General features: G+C 46.7%; 1 long non-coding RNA gene across 2 annotated transcripts; it reads left to right on the plus strand.

Moving 5' to 3' along the window:
* Nucleotides 1-249: 249 nt before the first annotated feature.
* On the plus strand, nt 250-23,414 carry LOC106900342. Of its 2 annotated transcripts, none has more exons than XR_001414142.1 (5): nt 250-349; nt 948-1,101; nt 6,823-6,904; nt 13,748-13,935; nt 23,244-23,414. It is a non-coding gene; the product is annotated as an uncharacterized LOC106900342 (long non-coding RNA). The 2 variants fall into 2 exon arrangements; XR_001414143.1 differs by lacking the exon at nt 23,244-23,414 and adding an exon at nt 18,409-18,521.
* Nucleotides 23,415-23,663: the final 249 nt, after the last annotated feature.

The raw sequence follows: 23,663 nt of genomic DNA on the forward strand, positions 1-23,663 counted from the left end.
ATATAACTTTCAGGTTATTTATCTCTTTCTATTATTCCCTTAAAAATATGAATACGAAATAAAAGTCTCCTTTCAAGAAGAAGAATGGAAGCATGTGCAAAAAGAAAAGGTGAAATGAAACATCTCAACTACTCTGAGCTACCCATTTCTATTGAACAAATTTCCTGCAATTTGTGATTCATGTCAGCACCTCGGAAGCTGCATTATTTCCAGCGAATTTATGGCGCCTCCTTTTTTTCCTTCCCAGATGAAATGAGCTATATCTTCCACTGCAAATTGTACCACCCAGCCTCCCACGAAGCAAGGCCACGGGTGTGCGTGCGGAGACCTTCCCCAGCTGAAGGAAGGGGTGAGTTGTTCTGCTCTTGCAGCTCTCCACGCAGCCCTGAGCTTCCCCCAACCCTCCTCCCACCCTCCCTTTTCACATTCCCTTGCCCCTCTCACGTCGCTTGTTGATGTCTATCCCCTGATGCACCCCCCTGTCCAGCCCTCTGGGCAAACTCGTCATTAAGGGACCCCTTTTCCTACCTCTTGTCTTTGGTTTTGTCCAGTAGAATGAGCATTATTTTCCCTTCTTTCCCACTTTCCTGGCATCCTGCAGTGGTAATACAGCTTGCCTTTCCAGCAGGTTATGACACTCTGGACAATGTTTAGTACGATGGGAAGCCTGTGATGCATGGACTTAGTAAAAGCTGTCTGGATTTTATGAGCAGAATTCATAAACTCATCAATCACAGCCCATAATTGCTTTATTAGGGGGAAATAAAGCAATTACTGCTATGACTTTCAAGAGTGTTCCTATACGGATTTACACTAGTAGTCCAACACAAAGGCCCCCAACGCTTTAAAACTGGTATTTTCTCTGCTTGAATTTGGAGTGATGTCTTATGAAATGATGTCTTGTAAAGTGATGTAGCTTCTAAACAGCACTGTGCCTCCCGCAGCAGGTAGCTGGAGGATCTGAGTCCTGATGGTGCAAACCCCTTTGACCGCAACTTGCTCACCAGCTCACAAGTTTGTAAACCTGCTGCAGACTCCTCACTTCTTAAATTACCCATGTGAGATGAAGCGTGTCCTGATGTGGTTTCAGCTACAGCAACAGTAAGTATTTCTTCTGATCAATGCTTATCAATACTTAAAGGGAGGGTGTCAAGAGAATGGGGCCAGTCTTTTTTCAGTGGTGCCCAGGGACAGGACAGGAGGAAATAGGCACAAACTTGAGTATAAGAAGTTCCACCTAAACATGAGGAGGAACTTCTTTCCTGTGAGGGTGGCAGAGCCCTGGCAGAGGCTGCCCAGGGAGGTGGTGGAGTCTCCTTCTCTGGAGACATTCAAACCCCACCTGGAGACGTTCCTGTGCAACCTGCTCTGGGTGGACCTGCTTTGGCAGGGGGTTGGACTAGATGATCTCCAGAGGTCCCTTCCAACCCCGTATCATTCTGTGAATCTGTGATTCTTCTTCCTGCACAGAGCAGTCGGCCCAAGCTCTTGTCCTGTAATGTTCACCCTCTAGGAACCTAACCATGGAAAGAGAGAGGAGCACAGACACAAATAAAACCAGGAAAAAACCTTTCTATCCAGGAGAGCAGTGAGGTTAGCATATTGCACAAGACCAGAGGATCATTCAGATTGGCAGGGACCTCTGGAGCTCTGTGGTCCAGAATGGGTCAACAGTGAACTCAGATTGGGGTGCTCTGGCCTTTTTCCTGTTGGGTCTTAAAATTCTCCATGGATGGAGATTTGACCAGCTTTCTGGACAACCCATTCCAGTGCTTGGCTATCCGTAGAATAAAGTCTTTTTCCTTAAATCCAGTTGGAACCTATCATTTCAACTTATTCCTGTTGCCTCCATGGATCAGCATGAAGTTGGGCTTTGCTCCTTGACAGCCATCGCTTCGCCAGGTTGAACAAACCCACCTCCTTCAGTGTCTCCTCACAGGGCAAGTGCTCCAGCCCCAGCCATCTTGATGGCTGAAGGAAAGTACAAATTCTGTGCTGTAAATTTGCTGCAGGCTTGGTTGGGGTTGAACTCCTTGACTTTCCTAGTGACACAGGTTTGCTTTGGCATATGCTCTTCCAGGTTTCCTACTATTTCCTCTCTAGATTACTGATCTCTGGACATATTGGCAATCTCTGTGTCTTTTCTGTGTCAATGATTCCAGTAAGATTTTTTGGGGGTGCAGGATGAGCGTTGATGGGAAGACATGGACAGCAACAAACTCCACCTTTTTGCTCTGGTCCTGCGGCTGAATTGATGCATGATTTTGGACAGCTGGACACAGGGTTGGCAAGTAATCCAACACCCCTTCATGTCCTTTTGTAGTATTATAACAGAGTGCACTATGCAACCAGGTACAGTCCCAGTGGGACGAGTCTGGGCCCTGGATTTTTTTTAAATTATTTTGGGAAGAAATTAGATTTCATATGGTGGAGAGTAGAGGCAGAAAGGTCTACTAAATTAGAGGTGAGGGCAAAGCTTACTCAGAATAACTCAACTTCCCGAGGCTCAGTGGTAAAGGAGAAAAAGATATCTCAATCTAAGAAAGAATTTTTTTACAGTAAGAACAATTATTCACTGGAACAACCTCCCCAGGGACGTGGTAGAGTCCCCACTGCTGGAGGTTTTCAAGCTGCAGATGGAGAGGGTGCTAGGTAATCTCATTTAGGCTGTTTTTCCCACGAGAGGTTCTTTTGAGATACCTTCCAACATGGAACGTTCTATGGTTGATTTCATGATTTATTTGGTGCTTTTAGATAATATGAGAGTTTTCTCAGAGGACGAAATATCAGGAAATGCCATCTCGTTATGGCATAATGAGATGCACTAATGCACTTATTCCTGCTTTACCTTAAAGATCAGGCAAGATCTTTTTTTTGGCTAATTCTTAAATACTATCAGAAGTGGACACAATTCTTAAACTCCCTTTAATTTAATCCTTCTGCAAATATTTAAACTTCCTGCAGCTCCCTTCTGAGCCCATCACCTGGTAAATCCAGCCGGAATTTTCTCCCCTCTGTAGGTCAATACTTAACAGTGTGCCAGCTCTTCATGAAAGATTTAAGAGCTGATTTGGGGAAAAAGAAAATCCCAGGATGAGTGCAAAACTTTGTGCACATGTGGACATAATGGCTGAAAGTCGTTATGCAACATAATTGATTTGTGGTAAGTACATTTGACAAATGCATTTTGAAAAGGGCTGGGACGGGGTGTCATTGCAGTTGTGTGCTTTGTGAACATGTCGGGGGGATGTCATTGCAGTTGTGTGCTTTGTGAACATGCAGCATGTGGGCATTCCCAATATCCACACTGGTGCCTCGCTTGCTCCCAAGAGCTGGCACTAAATACATCAACAGAAACAGAGCCAGACAGAACTGCTGCTAGCATATGCTGAGGATTTTTGAACACGCACAATTTAAAAATACAAATTATTTCTCAGAAGCGTTAGAAAACAGGAAAGGACGCTGGCTGTCTTACATTTATTTCTAAACTTTTCTCTGGGGAGAATGGCAATTTTTGCTTTTTCCCCCTCAAGATGGTACAGGAGGCAAAGGCTTCCTTTCCAGAATGATGAATTCCGGTGGGTGGTTGTGCAACGACACCGAGAATTCTGATTACCCTCTCCAGAAAAATTGCTTCGTTTCAAAGTGTAACTGGCGTTTCAGTATAACGCCAGTTCCAGGAACCCGTGCTCACTCCATGCTGGTTATAAGGAGTTATCCCCTGAGTCCCTCCTGCCTTTCTCCTGCACCCGAGTCAGGGGACTGATGGAAGCCAGGATGGTGGACTTCCTAATGCTTGGTTCTGATGCAACTCAAAGCCCCTGTGCCCCTTCTCAGCTATTCCTAAGCGCTTTTTTCCCTAAGTGTTCTCTTTGTAATCCACATTAGTGATTTACAGAATAATTTCTGGACTCTCCACACCTTCAGCAATCCTCAGGCACAGCATCCAAAGTGCAGAGATGGGCTTTGAAATCTCTATTCAGTTATCACAGATATGGTGGCTTTGGGTGGCCTTTCTTTCTGCCGTGCCTTTTTTTGCTCCAGATGCATTGGTTTGAGTGACATTCAAAAAATTAAGTCATCTTAAACTCAGATGTGTGTATCAATGACCTTGTAAATTGTAAAAAGTAACAAAAAACCCAACCAAAACTGTGAGATACTAGGCTTATGGGGAGAGATTTCCTCATACTGATCTCAAAGACCTACAAGATCCAGAGAAAGAATTAGTAAAGCATCTCATTTCTTAAAGAAGTGGGGCCAGACTTGACTGTGAATTGTCTATAGCTTATCCAGAGGATCCAGTGGAAAACTGAGCTTGGAGGAAAGCTGGGTGGGGAGATTCCTCCTGCTTGAAGGCTGGAGCAGCAAGACACATGGCAAGTGTTTGGCCTCTTTGCACTGAGGTCCCAAGTTGGTGGGAGTTTATTAGCAACAAAAGCAATGTCCATATGTGGGTTTCCACCCCAATACTTAACAGCTCTTTCAGCCGGCAGAAGCTGAGCTAGGGTTTGGGAAGTCAATGTCTTGGTGCCTCACGGAGCTGATCCTGAATGTCTACAGCTTTATCTCCTAGGACAGCTGCCACTTTCTTTGTGTTTTGCCACCCAGTTTGCAATTCAGAATTGTTCCTCTAGAGTCTTGGATTCCTCATTTACAGCCCTGGCTTACCTGATGCCAGAGGGAGACCATAAGAAACAAAAAAGGAAGGCATCAGGCTTTAAGAGAGTCACAACCAGCCAGTCCTTTGCGTGCGTATAAGCTGACTGACCCAAACTTTGCTCAAGTCTCTGGCATCCTCCCATACTTCTCACACTTTCTGCCAGTAGACACCAAAGAGGAGACCATACTCCTGCTGGCTGCTTGTTTCTCAGCAGCAACAAGGTCTAATTTTAGACATGAATGCCAAACTTCCAAAAATATTTTGAGAGACATTTAAGTGTGGCTGGGGGTGACCTTAGGAAACCCATCTCAGCTGCTGCGTGAGAGAGGTCTCCATGGCTTCTCCCCACAGGTGGTGCAGATGTGTGACACGGGTCTCCAGCTGGAGTAAACCACCGATGAAATGAGAGTCTGCATCTCAGTATCTCCATGTTTGGCCTGAAGGCTGGGGCATGTTGGGCACCACAGCCTTTTCTAAGAGAGCCTGTGGGCTCAGGAGGAAGGTTATAGGGTGAGGTGTCTCAGCCTGTGCCGTGCAAGGGATTGGACTGCGGTGACATGGTCTAACTCTGTGCTCTGTCTTATGCAGTACAAACACAGATACAGCTTTTCTCCTGCTCTTTCAGTCTCAGGGACCCTTCTGCTGCTCATCTCAGTAGGGCTGCCCTGAGCAGCAGAATTACCAGCAAACTTGGCTGCCTCGCTGCCCGTGTCCTCTCAAAGCCGCTTCTGCATACACTGCCCACCCCTGCTCTGAGCTGACATACCTCTACTCTGTCCTCACTCAGCTGTGATTCTCTTTTTTTTTCCTCCACCTTACTGAAAAAACAGTGCCCTGGCGTCTCGCCACGCAACAGCTTCCCACGAGAAGCTTCTGTGGGCGAGAGCACCCCTACCCATCCATCATCCTCTGGATGGGAGGCAGGAGGGATGCTTAGGAGCTAGCCAGAGGTGCTGCAGCTCTGATTTACAGATTGGAAGGGCTATTCATCATCCTGGATGGGGAGGCTGTCTGGTCTGGTGCTACGGGGTAGGAAAGCAGGTCATCTACAGTTCTTGGGGACATGTTCCTCCCCGCCTTTGGCTACAGTGTGTTCCCCAGACAGGCTGAAGAGCTGCTCTGTGGAGAGGCAGGCTTAGATGTATGTTAGGAAAAGCTGCCTATCTCCACACCGAGAGGGGAAAAAGTGAACACACTCTTTGAAGGGAAAGTGTGAATTGTAAGATTTATCCCCAGACTACCGATTTGCCCCTCCTTTCTCCCAACTATAATGCAGCTGTCTCCAATGAGGCAGGGGTCATATTTTCCTACCTAAATTGCCCAGAGGCTTTGCTGGAATCTGATGAGTTTTCCAGTGTTGTTAAAGACCCAAGGAGCTCTTTCTGATAATTGAACCTGACCTGCCACGTCATGAGTCCTGACAACACCCAAGCTGTGATTATGGCAAGTAGGAGTTTGTCTCTGGGCCGGGGTTCCCCGTTCTGCCACTGACTTTTGGTGTGCTCCTGGTCACATCACTTCATCTCCCTGCAGCAAGTTTGCCCATCTCTAAACAATGATGACTCTTCCTAAAACATTCCCAGTTCAACGCCTTCTTTGCCTGCAGAGTCTTGGGAGCAGGAAACATCTCTCATAGCTTCACGACAAATAGAAGCTGCTCCAGGCTCTGAAGTAATACACACAGTTGCTAACTGTAAATTTTCAGCTTTCCTTCATTTAAAGTAAATCCCCAGCAACACAGTTTGTTTGAGGATTTTTATATATATAGATAATGTTCTTTTGCAATGCATATATATTATTCTTTTTAATAGATCATAGCAGCCTTACAAATTTACGTGGTCACTGGGGACCGCGTTCGCCCAGAGAAATACCACTTCTCTGTTTGACTTGAACAGCAAGAAGGTGGCGATTTCTTACCGGGAGGTCTGTGGAGCTGGCAATAATTCCTGCCTGTCACAGGAGCTTTTCACATAACTTTCTTGCCTGCCAGCTTGTGTTGCTCAAAAATGTCTGGTTTGCCTTAACCACAGAACTAGTTAATTTTGGGTTTGTTTGGGTTTGGTTTTTTTCGGGGGGGAATGGAAACTTTCATTATGAAAATTGTCCAGAAATGGACAACGTTGATAAAATTAAATTTTTTAATTTTATTTTTTTTGTGGCAGGATAAGGAAATACAACTATTTGTTTAAACTCCCGGAGCGGCACATGGGACCTGTCATTTGGAGAAAGCACCTCGTTTCCCACGTAGGTCAGACTCCCTGGTTTTTATTCTTTCTAATGGGAAAAGATTGGCAAAAATGTGTCTTTCGTAGTTTTAACACAGGTCTCCCCCCCCACAGAAAAACAAAACCAAACCTCTTCAACAGAACAGAGCAAATAACAGCATTTCTTCAGAAAGCAGATCTTGGCAAAAGCCCCAAACCATTTACTAAGAAATTCAAGCCTTGAAAGGCAGTCTAGATGAAAAAAGCACCAACAACCCAGCTAATTTACTCTCTGAAAGTTTTGTGTGCATTTGCTGAAACTTTAGGAGTAAAGGCTCTCAAGAGAGGCAATTCTGGGGGAAAAGAAAAAAAAAAAGCTGTTTCTGGGTGAGTATTGAGAAATACTGTGCAATCTGCTCAAACGACTGCGTTTCAGAACTATCAAATATTTGTATCAAATCAATTATGAACAATGTATAGATCCCGGCTTATTTCCCACGTTATTTCGCTTCATTTGAAGCAAGAAATAAGTTTATGAAAAGGATGATCAATCAGTGCATCGCTGGGGAAGAGGTCAAGCAACAAAACCTCACTCACTGCATTATGCCCGTGGAACAAATTGCACAAACAATCTAGAAGGTTGTATAAAAGAGGAGCTGATTTCACCCTGGGGGCAACTGAAGCACCTCATGCACTTGTATGAGGAAGGCATGTATTGAAAATTGGAAATGCTAAAGAAAAAAAAAGATAGGCGGGAGGGGAGGATTTGCTTCTCTGTATTGTATTGGCATCTTTCCTATAATTTGAAAACCCATCCCCAGGCAGCAATGCAATTTAACCTTCACCAGAAAACCAGTAAGTACAGGTACCGAAAGGAAAAAATAAGCGTCCTGGCTTTGTTTCAAAGTCTGTGATTTTTGCAAGCGGTGGTTCTTGCACCCTTCATAAATGACAATTGCCCTGTACTCAGAAATGGGAAAAACGGAGGAGGTGACCCTGCCTCTGGGACCTGAGGTCCCTGCCCTTTGCATGAATTGGGACTATTGCTGCAGCAGACTTACCTTCCCACTCTTCCCCGGGTCTGAAAAAACAAAGGGTCTCCCCAAAGATGGTGAATGTGCTCCCGATGGCTTGTGCTGTGGTGAGGTGGTCCGAGTTGGTCTAGTTTCCTTTTATCACTAGGCTCAAAACACTCTTTAAACGTGTCAAGTCAGGAGGCTGGAAGGCAGGAGCAGTTCCCAGAGGTCTTAGTGGAGAAAATTTTAAATGTATTCAGCTGCCATCTTTGCCCCAGTTGGAAGAAGAGTTTCTTGGCACTGGAACAGGTTGCCCAGGGAGGTGGTTGAGGCCCCATCCCTGGAGATATTAAAGGTGAGGCTCCACGAGGCCCTGGGCAACCTGGTCTAGTTGGGGGTGTCCCTGCTGACTGTGGGGAGGTCAGACTAGATGACTTTGAAGGTCCCTTCTGGCCTGGACCATTCTATGATTCTATGATTATACCAATCTTCAGGTTGGCTTGGAAGCTTGGACTTGGTTTCACCAAAGGATGGACTAGATGACCTTGAAGGTCCCTTCCAACCCAGATGATTCTATGATTCTATGATTCTTCCTTGGATATCATCATGGGAGAATGATTTACTGTCCGAGACACTCTGTAGGTGTAGGCAGGATTTAGAATCATAGAATGGTTTGGGTTGGAAGGGACCTCAAAGATCATCGAGTTCCAACCCCCCTGCCCTGGGCAGGGACACCTCCCACCAGACCAGGTTGCTCCAAGCCCCATCCAGCCTGGCCTTGAACCCCTCCAGGGATGGGGCAGCCACAACTTCCCTGGGGAAGATTTATTTACTGAAGGAGAAAAGGATGAGAGAGAGAAAAGGATGCTAGAGAGAAGAGGGGAGAGGTGAAGGTCTGGGTGGGATGTGACTTGTGGCTTTCCCTCCTCTTGCAGTACTTTGTGGAGATACCAGACTGGTCACTGTTTGCTGCCGTCCTCCACTGGATAAGCAGCCCTGCAGCTTAATGAAGGGCATTAATTAAGTGCTACAGGGTAAAGGCAATCGTCACCGTTAGGCAAGGCACGACCCCAAATGTCTGATGTGAAGAGGGAATGGTGGGGGATGGAGAGCTCACCGTCACCCTGGACTGTCACCGGAGCAGGGACCCGCTGTCTGGGGCTGCCCCCTGCGGCGTCGGGCAGATGGAAATGAGGAGTGAATGAATGTTGCTGTTGAATCTAAGGGCTCCCTGCTTTGATGAGGAGAACTACACCCCAGGGGGGACAGGGAAGAGATTTATGCCCTGGCAAAGTAGGCAGGAGGGAAATAATTCTGCCAGGCACAGATCGCTTTGCCCATCTATTACTACTGCTGCGAGACGCCTGGAAATATTGATTCCCCCAGAAGAAATTGAGGTGTCCCTGAATGGAGCAAGACTCCTCTCTACTACTAGGGCTCTTTTAGCAGCAGGCAGAATTGCTTCCTTTGCAGCAATTATTTTCTCAGGTTATTTTCCACCAAATCCCTGAGGCCACACTAACATGTCTTTTTATGCTCAGCTAAGCAGCTGATTGATTCTTCCTGGAGCTTTTCCTATATCGACACCAGCAGGGGACTGAGCAGCACCCAATAACACAGAGAAAGTCAATTAACTATATGAGACATTTACTTGCCTATAGCCAGAAAAAATCCCTTTCCCAGATACTTTGCCTGGAACCCCATCATTATGACAGCAAGAAGATGGTGCTTCGTTGCCTCTAAATTAGGAGCCCTGAAAGAGGAGAGGATGGAGATCCTGGATCTAGGATGTCTTCTTCAGTGCTACATAGAATCATAGAATCATCTGGGTTGGAAGGGACCTTCAAGGTCATCTAGTCCAACCCCCCCCCGCAGTCAGCAGGGACACCCCCAACTAGACCAGGTTGCCCAGGGCCTCGTGGAGCCTCACCTTGAATATCTCCAGGGAAGGGGCCTCAACCACCTCCCTGGGCAACCTGTTCCAGTGCTCCACCACCCTCAAAGAACTTATTCCTCTCCCCAACCTTCTTGTAGGTGCCCTTCAGATGCCTTCAGCATCTCTTGTTCCTCCGTGCTGCTCTGGACAGCCAAAGAAAAAGATGTCCATCGTCCCTTGGCTGTTAATGGGATGGCTTTGGGAGCACTCATTTCACCGTGACAAGATGTTCATAAGTTAGAAAAAGTCTCCTGATCTGTTGCAGCATTTGTGGACATAGTCAGCACTCATGCACATGCCGCTGTGTTTGTGGAGCAATGCACAGTTATGAAAGCAGATGCTTCTTTAAAATAATAATAAGGCTTCAATCAGGCAGTCAAAGGAGAAGTGACTTGACAGTGCTACTGAACAGCCTTTAGGAATACACAGGTTTTTTAAAAAAAAATGTTCTTCACGCGACACAGCAGAGCAACCCTGCCTTTGGCCCAGACAGCAGACTTAATGACCTTCAGTGGGATTTTCAGAAGTGCCTCAGGTTTGCTAGAAGGACATTTCTTATCCTTAATTACTTGTGCTCCTAAATTATTTAGGTGTCTTTGACAATATCACCACTAATCCTAATGAAGTTGAAGGCAGGCTCTTTAATAAGCATAATGTTGCAGTCTGCACCATTTGTGTCCCTGGTAGAACTTGTGCTGCTCAGCTGATGGGAGCTGATTCAATCTGTGTATCTCACCTACCCAGAGATAAGCATCCTGAATGCTCCTGTTTTTCCTTCCGTCAAAAAATAAGAGACCTATTTGGTGAACACCCATCGATGAAGGATGTAAATTGTGGACCTGGACACACAGGTAATTCTTACAGCAAATCCCACTGGTTTGGCAATACTTTGGACCAACATGATGTGGGGGCAATATTTATCAGCAGATGCCCTGGGGCTGTGGGTGTAACATCTCAGTACACATCCCTTGAGGCACAGTATTGTCCCTTCAGCTCCAGCCAATACCAGCGTTTATTCACAGTAAACTTGGGGGCAAATTTCTGGAAAAGGAGAAAAAGTAAAATTTTCCATTCAAGCACAAGAGAAAATGAGGTGTGCTCTGAAGAGTGGAATGTGCACACTTTTTGGTGGTACTTCTGCCTCTTAGGTCTGAGCAGAGACCTCTCCAGGGAAAAGCAGTATGTGCTCCACCAACCCCTCCGGCAAGATATTGACTCTGCAACCTAGGTTTTGCTGTGCCTGCTAAAACCATCCAGTGGGGTTGACTGTAACATCACACGGATCTTCTACTGTTCTTGAATGAGAAGCTGAGCCCTCCCTGCCCCCTCTTTACTAAGTTAATCCAAAAAAATCCTCACAGGAATCTGTGCGATCCTCTCCTAAATGATCCCATGCTTTTTCAAGAACAGAGACCCGCCCGCTCTGTGTACAGGAGGAATGGAGCAGATACCAAGCTGCTTTCTGCCAGCATTTCCAGAGTACAGCATCTCATAGTGAATTCCAGCTGTACCAATATCAGAAGCTCTCCAGAGAGCAGAAATTTTGCCTTTTTTTTTTGGAAATCAAATGCTTTTATGAAAACCTGGTGGTTGAGCAAAGAGAGCAGAAATCTTGCTGCTGAGGGACAGCTGTTGGAGCCTGGAGGTGCTGATTGAGTCCTTGCCAGTCACTCCCAGGCACCATCTGGTGGTCACACTTCTCTCAAAATACCTTTTTCCCTGGAATCTGGTTCTTTAGGAGCACTAGTGAGCAAGAAGTATAACTCTACGCTTGGGGAGTGTAGCAACAGCATGAGGGGCAATGGTTTTAAACTGAAAGAGGGGAGATGGAGATGAGATACCAGAAAGAAATTCTTTGCTGTGAGGGTGGTGAGGCACTGGAAGAGGTTGCCCAGAGAAGCTGTGGCTGCCCCATCCCTGGAGGGGTTCAAGGCCAGGCTGGATGGGGCTCTGAGCAACCTGGGCTGGTGGGAGGTGTCCCTGCCCAGGGCAGGGGGGTTGGAACTCCATGATCTTTAAGGTCCCTTCTAACCCAAACCATTCTGTGATTCTGTGGTTCCAATTCAGCCCCCCTGCAAGGCATGAGCAGCTCTGCCAGGGGTGGAATGGGTGAGCTTGAAGTGATGTGGGAGGTGGGAGACACAGATGGAGGGATCTCAAATACGTGTTTGCGCAATGAAAGAAAGCTGAGCAAAGGAGAGGGGACATTAGCAAGAGAGCTACGGTAGCAGGAAGAGTGGAAAGCAGGGTAATCTCGTTAAATTAATTAATGTTCTCCCATTTGCAATAGGAGGGGTAATACATCAGGTATGTATGTTTTCTGGGGGGTTGGGAGGGCTTGCTTCAGAGGTCATCTTGCTTTAGAGCAGTGTCTCTGCCGTAAGGGAAATGCCTGAGTGTTCCCAGGGACAGTGTGGCTGCAGAGATGGACAGAGGCTGGAAGAGGTTGCCCAGAGAAGCTGTGGCTGCCCCATCCCTGGAGGGGTTCAAGGCCAGGCTGGATGGGGCTCTGAGCAACCTGGGCTGGTGGGAGGTGTCCCTGCCCAGGGCAGGGGGGTTGGAACTCCATGATCTTTAAGGTCCCTTCTAACCCAAACCATTCTGTGATTCTGTGGTTCCAATTCAGCCCCCCTGCAAGGCATGAGCAGCTCTGCCAGGGGTGGAATGGGTGAGCTTGAAGTGATGTGGGAGACACAGATGGAGGGATTTCAAATACGTGTTTGCGCAATGAAAGAAAGCGTGGGAGACACAGATGGAGGGATCTCAAATACGTGTTTGCGCAATGAAAGAAAGCTGAGCAAAGGAGAGGGGACATTAGCAAGAGAGCTACGGTAGCAGGAAGAGTGGAAAGCAGGGTAATCTCTTTAAATTAATTAATGTTCTCCCATTTGCAATAGGAGGGGTAATACATCAGGTATGTATGTTTTTTGGGGGTTTGTGAGGGCTTGCTTCAGAGGTCATCTTGCTTTAGAGCAGTGTCTCTGCCGTAAGGGAAATGCCTGAGTGTTCCCAGGGACAGTGTGGCTGCAGAGATGGACAGAGGTACTGAAGGGGCTGGACTCCAAACGTGGAATGCTATGTTCCTCTGCACCATGCATGGTCATACTGTGGGACATCTTGCTGCTTTGTGTACTAGCCAACAGCTGTGGGTTCAAAAAGTGAAGAGGAGGAGAGGGAAAGGAGAGGAGAGGTTAATCATGAGCTATTAAACATAAAGATGCTTTCCTCCAGGAGCCGAAGTTGCTAGTAGTCAGGAGAGTGGCTTGGGGGCAGGCAGCCTGGCTGTGTTTGTGCTGATCTTCTAATCTTCCTAAGACTTCTGAAGGTTATTGAGCTAGCTCATTCTTCAGTGGCTTCTTTTGCTCTTGTTAGGGTTATGTAGTGCATGAAATGGCAAGCTTTCCCTACCCTGTTCAGCTTTGGGTTGGAAGCGGTATGTCTTCACAGAATGTTTTTTTTTGTCTTATTTAAGAAAGTTTATGTATTTATGTACTTTGCTGGGGCTGACCTAACAAGTGTGCTGGCCACAGAGGTTGGGGTCTCTACACTCTACTTTGGGGTGCTGTATAGACATGCCTTTCTGATCATCTGTCCTGCTTCCCATCTGGAAGGTCCTGTTAGTTCTTCATGATGGTTTGCAAAGGGGAGTGACTGCACTGGGGAACCTTCCACTGTGTTATCTCAACAGGCTGCACCCTAGCTTGAGGGTCTCTCAGACTTCTAAAACTGGGGTCGAAGAGTATCGGTGGGATACAAGAGGTATCTGAAGGGGAGCCAGAACAAATTTTCCTGTTGCCACTTAAAATTCTAGACGCTTTCCTGCTGATGCTTCTGTCCATCATTGAAGTGGAACAGGATCAGAGAACCATAAAGTATAAATTTATTATATTGTTTTTTTCCTTTCCCCCCTTGTTTTTTGTCCTATATATAGGCGTGACCTGTAATGGAGAAGCTATCATGTACCTGCTTTGGCTCCCAGTGGAAGATGAGGATAGGTTTCTTCCAATTATATGGTCTCTGTTTGGATTGCTCCTTGCTAAGATGACCTTGCATCAGTCCAGTCAGCAGGAAATTCCTTGTTCCTTCCCCAAGGTATCCATTTAGAGACCTGGACGTCAGGTAGGTGTGTATGACCTTAATGAAAGTGTGATCAGGCTGGGATGCCTCTGTCTTCCAAGGACAGAACTCAGGTCTAGTGTTTTATTTAGTTTAGCTTCCTATGAAATGCGGGCTAGCTCATGGTGGGGGTGTGTGTATGCTTGCAGAGCTCTGCCTCTCAGCCCTGCAACTCTGAGCCTCATTTCGGCAGAATTTGACAAAATAGTGGGGAGTTTCAAGGTGTCAGAGTAAAGAAAATCAACCCTGCTAATGTTATCTGAATGAAAAGACACGACACGTGACTGGGGAATAGAGAAACTGCACAAGTGAGAGTTGTTACAGAAGCATCCCTGGGAAGGAACTTCCAAACCGGAGCTGTTAATCCTCCGTGGTGGATTGTCCCACACAGCTTTTCCGACGTCTGTAGAAACAACACAGAGAGCTGGTGGAGGCAAGGTGGCTGGTGCCCATGCTGCCCTCCGTCAGTAGCTAGCAAGTCCTCAGCCTTTTTTGTGGAATACCCTTTCAGGGTACATCAGTTGTGTATCGGCCCATCAATACTAGACGTGACTAAGCCGCATCACTAAACTTTTTAGGATCTACAGGTAGGGATAGTAATGTTAGGTGCCTGAAACCGTCCTCATATCTCGTCACCTGATGATGGTGTCTCTTCAGGTTGTCATCTGTCTTATAGCTTCTTCCACTGGCACTCTCTAGCCCAGTATGCCTCCATGATCCATGGAAGGAGATGCTCTATGTGGCAGCGTGGTTCATCTGCCCAGTTTCAGCTCCTCATGAGTAAGCTTAGTGGTACTGTAGCAGTGCCAAGAAACAATGCCTGCATGGAGCAGTTGCTTTCCAGGTGTAGATACCACTGGTGATGTTGGTTGGTCCCTGAGAAGTTTCTTGGAGTCCTTTGTGCTTAGTTGTAGCTTGCTCCAGGTGTGTGTCATGCCCTCTGCTGGAAGCAGAATCTGCCTTTGTTGGAGAGGATGAGACGAGGAGAGAGATGGAGCAGCGATAATTAAGGACCAGTGGGAATGGTGCACATGGAGATCAATTGGTGGCTTGATTACAGCGTATTATTACATCTAGAAGAGAAAATGTCAGCTGCTAAGAGAATATTAAATCCAGCTGAGAAAGATGTGATAATATTTTTGGGGTTTTCTCCATCTGTTAAAGTTAATTTCATATATTCACTGATTTTAAAGCACCTATTAGTAGTCTGTTCCAACGCTGGACTTGGCCCCGCAGCACATGACTCAGCAGGTACCAGCTAGAAAGTAAAATATGGCTAATGGGCAGGGAAGAGGATTGAACAATGTTTCCATTGCTAGATGTTTCTCAGATAGAAAAACATCAGGAGTGGACCTAGAGTGGGCAAAGGTGGGCCACTCGCTTCACCTGATGCGTTCATGGGCTGATGTCCATGGTTGTCCATCTATGTCCGCTCTACTCCCAGCAGTCACAGGTGGATTCAAAAACAACAGGTGTGAAGGTGAGGACTAAGCATGCCTAAAACTCCTGCAGAGAAATGTCAGATCTAATAGGTTATGTGTTCTCTGTGTGTGATTATTTGCCACTCTCAAACTGCTGGTGGAGTGATTTTGGAGAACAACTCTATTGATGCCACTGCGCTGCTGGTCGAATTAAAACTTACTGACAAGACATTTTTCTTCCTCCCCGCCAAGAAAAAAAGGCCATGTCTTGTCCCCATTACTCCCAGTACCTGTTTTTCAAATTTAGCAGCATCACTTGATTTATTGAAAGCCAAGTTATTTCATTTCTCCCACTTCTTCGGCGGGCGCATGATGGCTATTGACTATGGGCCATCAATCACGTTTTAAAAAGAGCCGTCAGCGTTAGGCAGAAGAAAGAATGATTTGAGGATCTCCAGCAAAAGCTGAAAAGTGCCACTAATGGAAGGGCAAGTGAAATCTTGTCCTAATGAAAGCCTCAAGTTGTAACTAGGGGCCGTGTGCTCTCAGAATGCCTTATCCTGCCATTGTTCTGATTGTCCCCAGCTAAAAGATGATGATATATCTCAGACTCACAATGCAATTTAATTGGCGTCCAGATGGTTTTGTGAACAGCGTCGTAGAGGCTGCATTCGAATAAGCGTTTCCCTCTTGCCTGCAAGTGTTTCAGATAAAGCATAAATGCAGCGCATAAAAATGTCGCTGGCTTCCCATCACCCGTGACATGTAAACTCATGAATTAAGTGTTCAACGGAGGTCTGAACCACCCAAGGGAGCAAAACACTGCTCCTCTGAGATGTGGTTATTATTCGGGTGTTTAAAAGCTATCTAATAATTCCCCCATTTTATTTTTAGCAGTGATTTTCATCAAGAAAAGCAGCCAGCACGGGGACAAGAGATAGAATCTCGCCTCTGGCTAAAATGGAAAAAAAACTGCTTAGGAAACCTAGGATTTGAAAGCGGCTTTCTGGGAGAGAGGGTTGAAGGAGGATGGAGCTGGACTCTTTCCAGTGGTTCCCAGTGACAGGACGAGGGGCAACGGGCACAAGCTGGACCATGGGAAGTTCCACTCCAATCTGAGGAAGAACTTCTTTGGGGTGAGGGTGGCAGAGCCCTGGCAGAGGCTGCCCAGGGAGGGTGTGGAGTCCCCTTCTCTGGAGATCTTCAAGGCCCACCTGGATGCCGTCCTGAGTGATGTGCTCTGGGCAGCCCTGCTTTGGCAGGGGACTTGGAATGGAGGATCTCTAGATGGTCCCTTCCAAATCCAACAATTCCATGATTATTCCAAGACTTCATATTTTCTAGCATAAATTAAGCCCTTAAGAAGATTATTCCAAGACTTCCTATTTTCTAGCATAAATTAAGCCCTTAAGAAGTAATTTGGAAGAGGGTCTCTTCAAGCATTGCAGGCAGTCTGGTGTGGTCATTATTTGTTGATATTAATTTTGCTGTAAAGGACTGAGTACAGGTGAGTTTCAGATGGACGTGACTTCCCCCAGTGCATTTGGCAAACTGAAAAGTGCCCCCAAAAATGAAACAATTTTTAGCAAAGTAAAACACTTCACCCAGACCAGAAGAGAATATTCTGTGCCATAAGCACAACACATTGAAATAAAAGCTAGAAGATAATCAAAGGAGCTTCGAAAAAAGTTCAAGGGAAATGACTGAAATGTTTAATCATATAAAAGCCCTTTTTAAAAATCACAATTCCATTTTCTGTCAAAAAGGTTTGGGATCAGAAATGCTGCTGTAAGCGTTGACACCACTGGACTTTGAGCAGGGCATCGGGGAGTCTGATTTGGGCTCCTCCTAAGGATGAGATCAGTCTGCAATGACTGGCAGAAAGACCTATTTTTGAGTGGGTTCAGCAGGAGCAGACCGAGGCATCACTGGCCATGGTGGTCGATGCGGTGACCCACTGCAGAAACCTAGATCCGCACTTTCAGGTTTTGGCAGAGCTCCTGAGAGTCCCTCACAGTCCTTGGGGGTGCTGGATTAGCACTGCACCACGAGTTCTGGGGGCCAGATCTGACATCTGCTACAGGAACCAGCTCTCTAAATCTCCCGAGGCCTCCCCTGACTTTAAGAAAGGCCATAAGCCTTCTTCTGATATGTAGCCGCTTCATTAGGGAGATGTGCCAAATTATACAGAGAGCTACCACATCAAATTCCTCTCTGGAAATGAATCTGTGTCTTGTAAAAGTTGTCCAGCAACCCTGATTTCGTTCCTTTCAATTCTGCAGTTGAAATGCAGCAGAGAAGCGCATAAGAGCAAGGGTGAGATCAAAAACCAGCTGTTAAATGCTGAAGAGAGACTTTGAGTATCAGAACTGTGTTTTTGGCAATTGAAATTATTTTATTATAATATTTCATTATTATAATAAATATTATCTTATGCTATTTCTAAAAACAACATAAGTTACCTGTCTTCTGGGATTTGTTGGAGAGAGGGCTGTGGGAAAAAAGTCCCATAGATTATTGGAGGGATCCTAGAGCAGAGGAACAAGGAAATGAATGTCAGGACTTGAAGGAATAAAAGATTGACTTGGGTTGCGGCCAGGCGAGGATCTTTCTGCTTTAGCGTTCCTGAAAAACTGGAGCTTTGGGAGGTTGTTTTTTCAAGTGGAGACAATTAAATGACAACCTGCAGTGGTTAAGAGGTTTAGAAATGAAGAGGGACCCTGTCCCTCTGATGGTGGCACCTGGGTGAAAAAAGGCCGCCCAGCGGAGATGCCACCAGGGCTTCACCAGGCTCTCAGATGCAAGATGCCCATTGGGTATGCTTTGGGTTCAGTTGAGGATGGTCTCCCCTGCTTTGTAGGACAACTGCTGGAGGCACTGGTGTGCTCCTTTGAGGGCTGTGGTGCCGAAGAGGCAGGGAGCTGGACCACAAGACCTGTAGGAGCGTGCCTGTTCGCATCAGGAGCGCAGAGCTACCTGATTTTGCATCTTCACCACAAACCCCACCGCGGCTCTGTCTAACAGCAGTGTTCTCACCCATTGTTTTTTCCATCAGCCTTCACTTATTCTGCCAGCAGTAGATGAATGCACGCGGTCTTGTCTGGTACACTCCGCAGGGCTCTGCCCAGTAGCTCGTTAAATTGAGTTCAGCGGTCTGCTACTTCCCCCAACGTGCTGTGGATCTGAAAAATACCAGTGTGAGAGACCTTCTGCTGCCCCAGCGCTGGCTCAGCTGAGCCTCGATATGAGAGGTGAGGATAAGTAATTTGGAAGAGGGTCTCTTCAAGCATTGCAGGCAGTCTGGTGTGGTCATTATTTGTTGATATTAATTTTGCTGTAAAGGACTGAGTACAGGTGAGTTTCAGATGGACGTGACTTCCCCCAGTGCATTTGGCAAACTGAAAAGTGCCCCCAAAAATGAAACAATTTTTAGCAAAGTAAAACACTTCACCCAGACCAGAAGAGAATATTCTGTGCCATAAGCACAACACATTGAAATAAAAGCTAGAAGATAATCAAAGGAGCTTCGAAAAAAGTTCAAGGGAAATGACTGAAATGTTTAATCATATAAAAGCCCTTTTTAAAAATCACAATTCCATTTTCTGTCAAAAAGGTTTGGGATCAGAAATGCTGCTGTAAGCGTTGACACCACTGGACTTTGAGCAGGGCATCGGGGAGTCTGATTTGGGCTCCTCCTAAGGATGAGATCAGTCTGCAATGACTGGCAGAAAGACCTATTTTTGAATGGGTTCAGCAGGAGCAGACCGAGGCATCACTGGCCATGGTGGTCGATGCGGTGACCCACTGCAGAAACCTAGATCCGCACTTTCAGGTTTTGGCAGAGCTCCTGAGAGTCCCTCACAGTCCTTGGGGGTGCTGGATTAGCACTGCACCACGAGTTCTGGGGGCCAGATCTGACATCTGCTACAGGAACCAGCTCTCTAAATCTCCCGAGGCCTCCCCTGACTTTAAGAAAGGCCATAAGCCTTCTTCTGATATGTAGCCGCTTCATTAGGGAGATGTGCCAAATTATACAGAGAGCTACCACATCAAATTCCTCTCTGGAAATGAATCTGTGTCTTGTAAAAGTTGTCCAGCAACCCTGATTTCGTTCCTTTCAATTCTGCAGTTGAAATGCAGCAGAGAAGCGCATAAGAGCAAGGGTGAGATCAAAAACCAGCTGTTAAATGCTGAAGAGAGACTTTGAGTATCAGAACTGTGTTTTTGGCAATTGAAATTATTTTATTATAATATTTCATTATTATAATAAATATTATCTTATGCTATTTCTAAAAACAACATAAGTTACCTGTCTTCTGGGATTTGTTGGAGAGAGGGCTGTGGGAAAAAAGTCCCATAGATTATTGGAGGGATCCTAGAGCAGAGGAACAAGGAAATGAATGTCAGGACTTGAAGGAATAAAAGATTGACTTGGGTTGCGGCCAGGCGAGGATCTTTCTGCTTTAGCGTTCCTGAAAAACTGGAGCTTTGGGAGGTTGTTTTTTCAAGTGGAGACAATTAAATGACAACCTGCAGTGGTTAAGAGGTTTAGAAATGAAGAGGGACCCTGTCCCTCTGATGGTGGCACCTGGGTGAAAAAAGGCCGCCCAGCGGAGATGCCACCAGGGCTTCACCAGGCTCTCAGATGCAAGATGCCCATTGGGTATGCTTTGGGTTCAGTTGAGGATGGTCTCCCCTGCTTTGTAGGACAACTGCTGGAGGCACTGGTGTGCTCCTTTGAGGGCTGTGGTGCCGAAGAGGCAGGGAGCTGGACCACAAGACCTGTAGGAGCGTGCCTGTTCGCATCAGGAGCGCAGAGCTACCTGATTTTGCATCTTCACCACAAACCCCACCGCGGCTCTGTCTAACAGCAGTGTTCTCACCCATTGTTTTTTCCATCAGCCTTCACTTATTCTGCCGGCAGTAGATGAATGCACGCGGTCTTGTCTGGTACACTCCGCAGGGCTCTGCCCAGTAGCTCGTTAAATTGAGTTCAGCGGTCTGCTACTTCCCCCAACGTGCTGTGGATCTGAAAAATACCAGTGTGAGAGACCTTCTGCTGCCCCAGCGCTGGCTCAGCTGAGCCTCGATATGAGAGGTGAGGATCCGTGTCACTGAAGGGGCTGCTGGAAGGAGGAGGGTGGGTCGATCTTCCTTTGTCATCCTTTCCAAAGTGGAGGTTTGACCCCGGTTCCTGAGGATAACACAGTTGCTGTTGCTTCCCCTGTCCCTCTGATGGTGGCACCTAGCGGAGGTCCCACCAGGGCTTCAGCAGCCCCTCAGGTCTCAAGTGTTTCATCGCATCCTCTGGCCCACGTAGTGTACCATGTTCATGCTTGACCTTCAGGAGAAGAACGTGAATTGTCAGTTGCTACCTTCAGCTCGACTTTCCCCACTCTAATGCTCAGAATGCTCTAATGCTCTTTGTCCCTTCTCAAATCTGGCTGCACACATGGCTTGAAGGCATAGAATCACAGAATGGTTAGAGCTGGATGGGACCTTAGAGATCATTGAGTTCCAACCCCCCTTGCCCTGGGCAGGGACACCTCCCACCAGACCAGGTTGCTCCAAGCCCCATCCAGCCTGGCCTTGAACCCCTCCAGGGATGGGGCAGCGACAGCTTCCAGTGCCTCACCACCCTCACAGCAAAGAATTTCTTTCTGGTATCTCATCTCCATCTCCCCTCTTCCAATTTAAAACTGTTCCCCCTTGTCCTGTCACTGCACTCCCTGACAAAGAGTCCCTCCCCAGCTCTCCTGGAGCTCCCTTCAGATATTGGAAGGCTGCTGTAACATCTCTCTGGAGCCTTCTCATCTCCAGTGAGAGATGGTACCTCTCACTGAGGTAAACATCTGCCTTTGGTTTGGCAAGTGAGACATCTGTAGTGAAAAAGAAAAAATAAACACGGGAAGCTTTTATTTCAGAGGCAGACATGATTTGGGGTTTGAAAGTCTCCAGCGGGGTGAAGGTGGGGGACCAGCTCTGGCTCATATGCTTTCCCACAGATCATGGGAACAAGGGGCAGAGAGGAAAAGCAGGAGACGGCACATAGAAAATTAGGTAATCCTTTTTTTCTCCTTAGAAAGAACAGCCACTTCGTTGCTACAGGAGTTGAATGAAAGCACGTATTTTTCTAGCTCCTACGGTGTTTTTGGCATATTTAAGAGTCAAGGAGAGGCAGATGGGGAACCTTGGCTTTGGGAAGCTCTGGAAGAAACTTGACCTGAAGACAGATTGTCAGACAGCTGTCTCCTAGAGGTTGTTACTGCTGTTGGCTTTCTTCTTCTGCGAATCACTGGTGGTGGACACTGTTTGAACCTGGCTTGCCAAAACACACGCGTGCAAATACGGATGTGTGACAGCCCCACATCTCCTTGCCCTTGGCTCGTTCTTTGGATCTTCATTGCAGGCCTGTTCCCAAAGCACCGACTAATTATCCCTCCTTCCTCCCAGAGCATGGCCCGTGGCTGCCTTTGGACAAGGCTGCTTGAAACAGAGTGAATTGAAGTCAATCAGCACATGGCGGGGGGGAAGTCCCACTTCACTAAATGCAGGCGGCATGACTCCAGCAAGAGATATTCATCTCAGTTTCCTGGCTCTCTCTGGGGAAAGGATGAGTGATAGATGCTGGACAGAGCTTGTACCGTTTGATTTTTAAATTGCCATTGCATTTAAAAATGCACTTTCTTTCACCATCACGCTGCCAGCTTGTTAGTTCAAGGAGAGCAAGAGACAGAACCACGGGTTTTTAAGATGGGCACAAAGCTCGTTCTCGCGCAAAAGAGAATCGATCAGGGGTTCCTCTTGTGCCTTCCGGGTTTGGAGGCAGAAAATGCAGAGTAACCAGCTTTTTTTCACAGATTTTTCACAGACCAGTTGAGCAGAACAGAGGCCACTGCCGCAGAGCGAATCAATGCTCATCAGTAAGGATCTTCAACGTATGCAGATAGGATTTATGCTTACTGTAGTCTACGAACACTGTCTTGCTAGAGAGCAAATCTTCTCTTAACTGTGAAAACCTTCCACAGGAACCATGGTAAAGCTCTTCACATACCCCATTATTGTGTCCAGACTACCATGGGGTGAGGTAAGGAAGGATTTTTCAAACGCTAATGGCTGAAATATGTTCCTCCTCTCACCTGTCTGTGGCTGAAGATAAGGGACAGTGATATCTGTCAGGACAGGACAGGCATCGAGAAAGGTGGGAGCCAGAGAATCGGAGAGGGAAAGTAGAGACCCTAGCAGGCAGCAGAGAAACAGGACTTGGCAGAGTCTTGCTCTGACTCTAGGTTAACCCTTTCAGAAAATGAAGTTTAATCAGTTGGTTTGCATTGACTTTTTTTTTTTTTAATAACAGCTAAAAATCTCCTAAGAACATGGAAGGAAGGGGCATATATAGGTACGACCCTAGGTTTTTTAATAGTCATCCTGAGTGAATTGAAGCATTTTGGGAACTTGCATTATGCACACAAGATAACAATAGCCAGTGGTCAATCTTGCTCTGATTAATCAGATTAATAGAGATCTGAAGTACCACAGTAGCAGCTTTATTGCCCGAAAGTGTCTCAGTCTTTTCTGTCTGGCGTGTTCACCTACCACGTTGTAGCCATCAGTGGGGCTTCTGATATACAGACTCTTTCTGATCAGTAGCAAGAGGCCCTGCACAAAATCAGGGTGCATTTAGCAAGTACCAGGTTTGGGGCATCTCAGGAGATTAAATTTTCCGGGCAATATCTTTTGTTTGCTAATCAAACATGATTTTCTCTGAGCTCGTATTTTGAGGAAAAAGGGCAGGGCTGAAATTATATACTGGTCTCTTCTTTTTCAGAGCTGAAGCCTTCCTCTTCTTTCCCCACCTTCCATGACCACCTTGTGTTCTTTCTTTTACAGCTTATACTCCCAGCTCACCCTGTCTCCCTTTGCCCCTGGCTGGGCTGATCCAGGCTGCGTGTGAAGTTTCACTTTTCCCCTGAACTGACTCGAGAAAAATCAGTTTGCGTTCACCGGGGGGGTCAGATGCTGAAGGTAGGGGCCTCTTTGATCCAAATCCTACGCAGGGACTGGGCTGTAAATTCTTATCTGTGTCACTGTCCCCCCTCAAGGTGTGTGTGCCAGTGCTTCCCACAGCCAGGAGCACGGGGAAAAGTGAGTGATGCCCAACTCAACAGCCCAGCTTTTGCGCCTCGAGACCTTAAGCTGCTGGTTTCAGAAGCTGGAGGGAGGCGGGGGAGATGTAGACAGCCACACAAACAGGCAGAGAGACTCTGTGAAGACAAACTGCTTCACCCCCCCCCCCCCCCCCCTTTCCCA

The sequence above is a fragment of the Calidris pugnax genome, unplaced genomic scaffold, assembly GCF_001431845.1.
Source record: "Calidris pugnax isolate Ruff unplaced genomic scaffold, ASM143184v1 scaffold147, whole genome shotgun sequence".
Taxonomy (NCBI): Eukaryota; Metazoa; Chordata; class Aves; order Charadriiformes; family Scolopacidae; genus Calidris; species Calidris pugnax.